General features: G+C 41.6%; 1 pseudogene across 1 annotated transcript; it reads left to right on the top strand.

Annotated features, from left to right (window-relative positions):
* Positions 1 to 213: 213 nt before the first annotated feature.
* Positions 214 to 7227, top strand: LOC311112067 (glycogenin-1-like; annotated as a pseudogene). Its single transcript has 9 exons — positions 214 to 610; positions 861 to 999; positions 1302 to 1476; positions 2115 to 2272; positions 2640 to 2766; positions 2924 to 3137; positions 5156 to 5377; positions 5888 to 6034; positions 6952 to 7227. The product of its transcript is annotated as a glycogenin-1-like (transcript).
* Positions 7228 to 10824: the final 3597 nt, after the last annotated feature.

Here is a 10824-nt window from a genome sequence, read left to right as displayed (position 1 = left end):
CTACAGTGAATTGAATGCACCTGCACATAGTACTATGCACTTAGTTCCAGGGGTTGGACTACTGTAAACTGTAGAGTACAGTTGTTGAAGGTCCTGCTTAAACCCTGCAGGTTTTCATTTTAGTTGAATGACCAGTGACACATGACCGAGAACTCAAACAGACTCTCTGATTTGCTCTTGCTTACTTGCATCTGATTTGCTCTTGCTCTAAAAATGGCAGACGTATGAGTGTTGTGTAGCTACCAGCTTGAGGTTACACCCGCTGGCTTTAGATATAACCTCTCATATTACATTTACAACTAATACTACTATACGTTTTATAAAGCCAATCGAAATGGCTGTAAAAAAAATAGATTACTTTGTATTGATCATTCTGGATCTATTGTTTGTGGACAGTTACTACTGCTGGACTCGCTGGACTGTGGGACTACAGTCTCATCAACATATTGAAGTTTCATTTTAGGGGAAACTAGTGCATTTTCCGCCAAGTCCTCTCTGCCAGTGGTGCGGGACCTGATCTATCAACTTGACACTTTTATTACCATCTATCACTTTTACCTCTGCCTCAAGTTGTTATTCATTTAGAGGAGTCGCTGTCACACCATGCCAGGTAAGTACTCATCATTATATCATAAACATTTTAATATAACCTGTCAGTGTCAAGTTGATTGAGATCACTCTCTAATTTAATGCAAGAGGAAAACAGGAAGTGCTTGACTAATAACTTGAGAAATGAACTACTTTTAATTCCTAAAGAACGTAATGATGATGGCACTGTAAAACTGCTCAAATCCCCTGTTGGGTGTTAGTCATCTATTTCAATGAATAACACCTCCCACTCTTCCTTCCTGTGCCACCAGCGAATCAGGCCTTTGTCACCCTGGCTACCACAGACAGCTACTGCATGGGGGCTCTGGTGGTAGGACAGTGTTTACGACGACACAGGACCACACGCCAGACTGTTGTGATGGTCTCCACTAATGTCTCTAACCAGGCGCGGTGAGAGAAGTCCCTGCATCTCAGACAGAAATATAATATGATATCACTGAGTCATGGAGAGTGACGCATGACCTATTAGAATTTGAATTAAAGTTCTACTCTGTGTCTGTGACAGAGGTCCCAGAAAAGCGATCAGACAAATGCAGTATTTGGTTTCTCATCAGTTAAGGGGGCATTAGATTAACTGGATGGAGTCTTTTGCAGTCCTGGGTGCGCTGTGGACCTAGTGTATTTCTTGTGTATTGAAGTCATGTAAAATCAGATTGTAGTTGTAGTAAATCCCCTGTGTTCCCTCCCCACAGTGCTGACCTGGGCCATGTGTTTGACCAGGTCCTGGTAGTGGACGTGCTGGACAGTGGAGACCAAGCACATCTATCCTGGCTGGGACGACCAGAACTGGGGGTCACTTTCACCAAGCTCCACTGTTGGACCCTCACCCAATACAGCAAATGTGTTTTCCTGGATGCAGACACACTCGTAAGTGTACTGAAATCTCCCTAGACACCACTTGTCTCTAATATAAACACCCACTCAATAATCAATTTGTTTTAAAACCAAGGAATCAATCTTACTATGTCAAAGCTTGATCTTTACCAGCAAATCAATTTTAATATTTGAGTTGTGCAATATTGATCTGTAACTAACATGGACCCAAACATAGTTATTGAAAGGTAAATCAGTACCTAACATGAATGTTACAATCGCCATGGGACAAACCGTCATATTTTTGCTCTGTAAAAAGAAGTACAGAGGGCTTTCATGTGCTGCAGAGATAGGCGTGTTTGGTTTGAGTGTCAAGGCCAAGCAAATAGAGCCCCAACTGGTCACAGGGCCATGTAGGAAGTTCAACTGAAAATGAAACATAATGAGCACATCCAAACATAAACCAACAATACCATACAATCAAAAGTATGTGCTGTACCTACAAATGGCATCTTGACACTTGATCTGGAACTTGACGTTGATCAAATCTGTGTTCATGTTGCAGAAAATGTCCAACATATGTACTCTGTACAAATGGCATCATAAACTTGACCTTGACTTTGAGTTTTGATATTTTTGATGTACTAACCTGCTCTGTTTCCTGTTGACTCATGACCCTCCCTGGCCTGTAGGTGCTGTGTAATGTGGATGAGCTGTTTGAGCGTGAGGAGCTGTCTGCGGCCCCTGACCCTGGCTGGCCGGACTGTTTTAACTCAGGGGTGTTTGTGTTCCTCTCTGGACACCCACAGCAGGCTGTTGGAGCATGCACGACAACACGGCAGCTTCGACGGTCAGTCAGAACCCTTACCCTTGCTTCAAGTCCACATTCCAGTTCAACCCTAACCCTAGCCTCAACCCTAACCCTAGCTTCAAGTCCACATCCCAGTTCATCCCTAACCCGCAACGCTGACCCTAGCCCTTTAACTGTTTCTTCTTGAAAAACATTTGGAAAACATACCTTGATGTTAATTTCAGGAATATCAGAGCTATACCACACGGTTGAGAATACCAGCAATGCCATATTAGAAATGCAATTTGCATAGCAATTTTACTTATCTCAACAATATTACAGTACATAAATTACTTTACTGCTTTAATGGCTCTTCCTCATGATATGTGCTGACAGTAACTCTACTGTATACCCTCTGTGTTTTCAGGTGGGGACCAGGGCCTCTTAAACACATTTTTCAGTGACTGGGCTGTTAGAGATATCAGTAAACACCTGCCTTTTGTGTACAACCTCAGTGCCATCGCAGTCTACACCTATCTACCTGCTTATCAAGAGTGAGTATTATTTTACTTCAAATGGATAATTTCAGTAAATATGACATTTCTCTGATGGAAAAAGCATATTTTGTACCACAAGCCTGACTCCAACCCTGCTACTGTTTTTTTTTGCCTGATGTTGACCATATTGTACTGTTATCCTGGTCCCACACAGATATGGTCACAATGCTAAGATTGTCCACTTCCTGGGTTCAGTCAAGCCATGGAATCAACGTTCTAACTCACAGACCAATCAGCACACCAACAGCCCCCTGGAAGAGTTTGTTTACCAGTGGTGGACGGAGTACTCCTACTTACTTCTCCTTACAAAGACAATGTCCCATCAAGAACCTGCTGTGCCAATCCAACATGCTGGGCCAAAGCAACATGTAAGACGCAGTAGAATTGACTCATGTATTTTCCTCATACTGTATATGCACTCTATAACATAACCACATACAAAACAAAGTGTAAATGTCTTAGCATTGCAGTGTCATGTACTGTATACTGTGAACTAACATAGTGCGTCACAGCAGAGCTTATACAACATTTGAACATTTAGGTACAGTGCCTTACAAAAGTATTCATCCCCCTATTTTGTTGCATTACAACCTGTAATTTAAATGGATTTTTATTTGGATTTCATGTAATGGACATACACAAAATAGTCATAATTGGTGAAGTGAAATGAAAGAAATAACATAAAAAGTTAATAACAGAAAAGTGGTGCGTGCATATGTATTCAACCCCTTTGCTATGAAGCCCTTAAATAAGATCTGGTGCAACCAATTACCTTCAGAAGTCACATAATTAGTTAAATAAAGTCCACATGTGTGCAATCTAAGTGTCACATGATCTGTCACATGATCTCAGTATATATACACCTGTTCTGAAAGGCCCCAGAGTCTGCAACACCACTAAGCAAGGGGCACCACCAAACAAGCGGCACCATGAAGACTAAGGAGCTCTCCAAACAGGTCAGGGACAAAGTTGTGGAGAAGTACAGATCAGGGTTGGGTTATAAAAAAATATCCGAAACTTTGAACATCCCACGGAGCACCATTAAATCCATTATAAACAAATTGAAATAATATGGCACCACAACAAACCTGCCAAGAGAGGGCCGCCCACCAAAACTCACGGACCAAGCAAGGAGGGCATTAATCAGAGAGGCAACAAAGACACCAAAGAGAACCCTGAAGGAGCTGCAAAGCTCCACAGCAGAGATTGGAGTATCTGTCCATAGGACCACTTTAAGCCATACACTCCACCGAGCTGGGCTTTATGGAAGAGTGGCCAGAAAAAAGCCATTGCTTAAAGAAAAAAATAAGCAAACACGTTTGGTGTTCACCAAAAGGCATGTGGGAGACTCCCTAAACATATGGAAGAAGGTACTCTGGTCAGATGAGACGAAAATTGAGCTTTTTGGCCATCAAGGAAAACGCTATGTCTGTCGCAAACCCAACACCTCTCATCACCCCAAGAACACCATCCCCACAGTGAAGCATGGTGGTGGCAGCATCATGCTGTGGGGATGTTTTTAATTGGCAGGGACTGGGAAACTGGTCAGAATTGAAGGAATGATGGATGGTGCTAAATACAGGGAAATTCTTGAGGGAAACCTGTTTCAGTCTTCCAGAGATTTGAGACTGGGATTGAAGTTCACCTTCCAGCAGGACAATGACCCTAAACATACTGCTAAAGCAACACTCAAGTGGTTTAAGGGGAAACATTTAAATGTCTTGGAATGGCCTAGTCAAAGCCCAGACCTCAATCCAATTGAGAATCTGTGGTATGACTTAAAGATTGCTGTGCACCAGCGGAACCCATCCAACTTGAAGGAGCTGGAGCAGTTTTGCCTTGAAGAATGGGCAAAAATCCCAGTGGCTAGATGTGCCAAGCTTATAGAGACATACCCCAAGAGACTTGCAGCTGTAATTGCTGCAAAAGGTGGCTCTACAAAGTATTGACTTTGGGGGGGTGAATAGTTATGCACGCTCAAGTTCTGTTTTTTTGTCTTATTTCTTGTTTGTTTCACAATAAAAAATATTTTGCATCTTCAAAGTGGTAGGCATGTTGTGTAAATCAAATGATACAAACCCCCAAAAACTCCATTTTAATTCCAGGTTGTAAGGCAACAAAATAGGAAAAATGCCAAGGGGGGTGAATACTTTCGCAAGCCACTGTAAATATTTGCATTTGACAGACTGCATAGTGGGACTACAATGTACATCCTATAGAGAACATGTGTGTTTTCTCCTATGTCTGTTGTTCTTACGCAAATGTACCACCGAGAGAGATCAGAGTCCAGTACTCTTGTCCCCGTACTCTTCTCCTCTCTACACACCTCTACCAACGTACCTTAGGTGGTTCTCAACAGTACACACCATCACACTTTTTTTCACAGAGCCAGGGGAGAGAAGAAGAGAAGCCAAAGGGGAGAGAAGAAGAGAAGTCAAAGGGGAGAGAAGAAGAGAAGCCAAAGGGGAGAGAAGAAGAGAAGCCAAAGGGGAGAGAAGCTACAGTGTCGTTGATAGAGGACCTCACAGAATCATTACTCCGAGAAGTCACTCTGCTCACAGAGGAGAGGAAGAAGAGGCCCGATTCACCCACACAGCCAGGAGAAATGGTTAGTCTTTAACAAAAGGTGATAGAGCTTTTGCCTCTGCATTATCTATTCATTATGATTATTAATTAGTTATGACTTAGGTGTCTGATAGATCTTTAACCTAGCTCCGAATTACTATCAGCTTGAGGGATTTTGCGAATTTAAGGTTATCGCAGTGGCACACTTAAGGTTGTGATTCTAGAGGCTGTGCACACCCTGCCAATGTCAATGCATCATAGGAAGGAACAGTGTGAGAAAGTGACTGAAATGCTTTCTCAAAACCTATTGAAATCTGACTCAGTGACCTATATGATTGAGGCCATTGCTGTCAATACTTGCAACCTGGTGAATACAAATCAGTGGGTACTAATTACCCACTCTAATAGTAAATATGTATCATTTAACTATAACAAATCTTAAAGTGGATGCTTGTCAAATGCTTACAATTTTAGTTGTCTTGGTGTCTTTAGCGCTTGTTGTTGTGGAACGACCTATAACTCACTCCATGTGTGGTTGGTCCCTGTCCTACAGCGTACCCAACATCAGGATGTATCCACGGGGGAGGAGGGAGGAGCTGGAGACAGAAAAGCCAATCAGGACCCACCTGGACCGAGTGAGGAGGGGTCAGAGGTCACTGAAACAGCCTCCAACACCATGGAGGATCCTGCCACTGAACCTGTACGTCACCTGTCTACACTAACATACACTGAGTGTACAAAACATTAGGAAAGCTATGATCCCTTATTGATGTCACTTGTTATATCCACTTAAATCAGTGATGAAGGAGAGGAGACAGGTTAAAGACAGTTGAGACATGGATTGTGTATGTGTGCCATTCAGAGGGTGAATGGGCAAGACAAAAGATTTCAGTGCCTTTGAACAGGGTATGGTAATAAGTGCCTGGCGAACCGGTATGAGTGTGTCAAGAACTGCAACGCTGCTGGGTTTTTCACGCTCAACAGTTTCCCGTGTGTATCAAGAATGGTCCACCACCCAGAGGACATCCATCCAACTTTGGGAAGCATTGGAGTAAACATGGACCAGCATCCCTGTGGAATGCCCCGACGAATTGAGGCTGTTCTTGCAACTCAATGTTAGGTAGTTGTTCCGAATGTTTTGTACACTCAGTGTATATTTAAAGCCTACTATTAGGAACTGATTTAAGAAATTATCGATCTATCGTCCCATGTTTAAATGATCAACATTGTTGTTGGCAAAATACACATTCCTACTGTAGTAACATCCTCTGCTGGTGCACAACAGTATTAACACATTTGACCTCACAACAAAATATCACACATCGTATTGCTTCAAGGCCTCCCACTAACTATTCCTTAGTCATTTATTTGTATGTCCCTCATGTCTCCATCTTTCATTTTTCATTACTCTTCTGACGGATGGTGAATGGAATAGATACCTAATCTATTTTTGTTATCATCTTGGTTATTTCTAATATCATTAATCATCTTGGTTACTTATCTATTATATAATCTTGGTTATTTTGAATCTCTTTTATCATCTTGGTTATTTCAAATGTATTTTTTTGTTACATCTCGGCTATTTCCTGAAATATTATCTTGGTTATTTCCTTGTAGACTGCTGCAGAGACAGAGGAGGATGATCTGGAGCAGCGTAGGCTATGGGAGGATGGCCAGGCTGACTACCTGGGCAAAGACGCTTTCGACAACATCCAGAAAAAACTGGACCGATTTTTAGATTAGTAGCTTGTTTTGTGTGGCAAGATACTGTAGCAATAGTAGTGTATACTCATGTTCATGTTTATGTGTGTTATGTCTGTAGTGTAGGCCACCACTCTAATAGGGTTTTCTGTGTCCTTTTGCTGTAAAACAAAAATAAATATATAAACTTGATTCCAATTTCATAAAAAAATGTGGTCTTGGAATTCAAGTTTAAATGCATTCCTTATTTTGATGTTATTCTGGAAATATCTGGAAGATTTTAAATTGCCTTTATGTTGCCACTAGAGGGTACTGTGGCTTTTTAAATAAAGCACTTTTCCTGGTCAAAGTTAAAGTCACAATCAACTCCAACAGTCCTATAGGGGTCATGATAGTCTTGCATAGACTCCAGAGAGTAGGGAAACTAGGGAAAGAAGAAGTAATATTGGCCTCAGGGATCCTATCCATAGATGTTGTTGGATCAATATTCATCTATAGGCTTGTACACCCCTATTGTCCTAGGAGAGAATGGTAGCCCTCACTGTGAGGGTCTGGGAAAGGCTGTGTAGGCCTACAGAGGCTAAGGAGATATAAGGTCAGTACAGAACTGTTAACTCTATTCTGAAAGACTAAATACAACCTCAAACTGAATAGAATAATAACTTATTCCAAAACGTATAGGCTACTTACAGTAACAAGCCCACCTTCCCGCTCACTATCTCTCTAGTCCAGTCCGTTCCAGTCCTTCATCTTCCCATTTGGAGAACAGCAGCAGCCTTACGTAACTTAAGGCTGCACTTAAATGGACTAATCAGCCACACCTTTAATCAGTGAAGTGGGGCCAGCTGGCTGTATTCTCTACCAGTTATTCAATAGCATTGACATCACAATAACCCTCCTAAAGAATTTCACTACTGCCTGAGGCTATTTGCTTTGACAATCTCTTTTATTTGACACCCAGATGTTTTCTCAGAATTCCATAGCTTACATTAACTGTGCTATCCACCTACCCAGGTTTAAACTCTAGCAAACTGCATGCACCGATAAAAACAGGAGCTTCAGGAAATAACTCAGAGGGTGGAGGCGTGAGGAGCGAAATCTAGAGTATATTTCAGTTTGTTTCCTTTTGTTTACTCCCCTTAAATACGTTTCAGTGCTAGACACTCAGCGTCCCGGATCAGTGCCCGACCTCACTAATGCTCTTGTGGCTGAATGGAAGCAAGTGTCCGCAGCAATCTTCCAACATCTAGTGGAAAGCCTTCCCAGAAGAGTGGAGGCTGTTGTAGCAGCAAAGGGGGGACCAACTCCATATTAATGCCCATGATTTTGGAATGAGATGTTCGACGAGAAGGTGTCCACATACTTCTGGTCCTGTATTGTATGGTTTTGGTTCAACTCTGGTTATTAACACCAACATTGGGGTTCTTTTACACAGCTGAGTTTTCATTTAACTCTAATTTAAATGTATGCAGGCTTCCATTTATTTCAAGAAGCTTTTAGACTTCTGAAGAACAGTAGATCCACATCAAGAACCCCACACTTAAGTCAACGGTTCTTTATCCAGGCAAGAGTTATCCAAGGAACCTTAAGAGCTGAGGAAGAACCTTTTAAGAACCTTCTTTTTTTCAGTGTGGGTGGGAAGTTCAGACTGCGTGGAATTATTAAATGATACTTTTTATTTATTGTAGAATAGACTACTGGGGGCAGTAGGCCTAAATTATTATCCAACAATATTAATAGGCTATATGCTGAGTGTCTGCATCAAAATGCTTTCTCTTTGAATTCAATGCAAATATTTATAGAGACGGTTGGGATTTTGTTATTGCAGCGTTATTACATCTAATGTTGGATACACAAGACACCGTATAAGGTCAAATGAACTAAAATATCAAAGCAGAGCTGTTTTAAAGGTAAGAATTTACAGGACATTCCGCAGAATTGAAATATTCATAGAATAAAATCAGTCCCATCTATTCCCATCACACTTTCCAATTGTGGATGAACCAAAATCAGAATCAGAACCAGAAGGATTAAATAGAATTTCAAATGTTATCGATGCCTCCTTATGTCTCTATGAATTGTCAACGGTGTTTTTTGTTGGATGACCAATAACGGGACATTTGCGAGGGGGATAAGGGTGACAAGGATGCTTCAAAACCGTGTAGCCTGATCCTCCTTCCCGCCTTCTTTGTCACACGATAGCAGCTTGCCCACTAATATACGTTTTACTGAATTATAAAATATTATTATGACAATTTCCTAGAATGAATGCCAATAGAAATTAAGGGAAACATTTCCCCTGCTTTGCAATAGCCTAACTCATGCTAACACGAATGTGGCGCAACACGTTGGAGATAAAATTCAATAGGCTATTCAGCCTACACGATACACATAAAAGGAACTGCACATATTTTACTCCACATGAGCAATATATACAAACGATTTCCATGTTACGGTTGGTTAAATGACGCACCTTGAGCTTATGGTCAGAGCACTCAAGACGCGCCGCTGGACTTACCAAAGGGTCACCCTGGCGCGTCTCCGTATAAGCTAAAGTCGGGGTATCGTCTGCTTTTCTCACGATAAGCGTCAGATTCCGTGGTCGCAATCCACGTCTCGGCATATATACCATAGTATTACATAAAGAATGAGTAAGATGGCAAAAATAAACAAAGCCACTAAGATCGCCTTGTTAAATGGAGACAAGAAAGACTGCATGTCAGCAGCGAGGCAAGAGAGGGGGAATAAACGGGCTCTGTTGCTCCGGCTCTTATGAATGAAATGATGGACACGTTCTCTGCACTCTACAGCACCCGACCTATAGTCCTCCTTGGCATCTGCATTGATGCGTGCCAACTTGAAGAGTCAGACTGGCAGGCATCCACTGACCTATACATTTGTCCTTAGAGACCTCAACATTCACTGAAGCAACACAATTATAAATCATTATAGATAGACTACACTGGCCATGATTCCATAATCCTCAGATGTTGATAAACTGAGACGATTTCAAATCTCATTCATTTTTTAAATAATAAGGCAACAATTATTTCAATATCGTGCTCTGTTATTCGATGTTGGTTATTTTCCTATTATAGACTATGCATTACATCGATTAGGCCATAGCCTACTACACACTCTTTTACAAGATGAGAGGTTGTAGTATAGCTGCCAACTACATTATTTCTCAATACCATTTTCACCATGGCTTGTTTTCACATTCTCTTCGCTTTTACGCGCACCGCACAATATGGAAAGGCACCTTACAAATTCAAGTGAAACCCATGACATCTCGCTAGATGGCACAATCGCCCGGTTCAAATAGCCAAGGTGTTATCAGAGCAGTGGCTATTTTAGCATGTAAATCTTGTTGGGGCAAACAAAAACAAAAATGTGGGATGAATGCCAGCAAAGCCACTACACAACACAACACTAAACAATACATGAACTGCACTATAACGGTGACAAACGGTGCCCACAAACTGTTAGGGCCTACATAAAGCTGTCCCTACTGCAGAGTCCCAACAGCAGTCCCAACATTTTACCACTACTACGCCTGGCTATCAGCGGAGCCTTGTCTGGCAGCGAAACAATTCATTCAGCCTCATGTACTGCCTTTACATTTTTTTTGCTGATATGGCTGACTTGCTTAAACAAATGTGGTTTCTAATGACAACTGAGATGTACAAACTATGGCATAAGGGGACGACAAGCGGATAAGAGGCAATCCATAATTTCGATTAAGACATTAATGAGCGAGCTAAGACGGACGTAATCAATATAACTATT

Source organism: Coregonus lavaretus (assembly GCF_964263955.1).
Source record: "Coregonus lavaretus genome assembly, chromosome: 38".
Taxonomy (NCBI): Eukaryota; Metazoa; Chordata; class Actinopteri; order Salmoniformes; family Salmonidae; genus Coregonus; species Coregonus lavaretus.
Note: the sequence above shows the minus strand (reverse complement) of the source record. Positions and strands in the feature narration are given on the sequence as shown.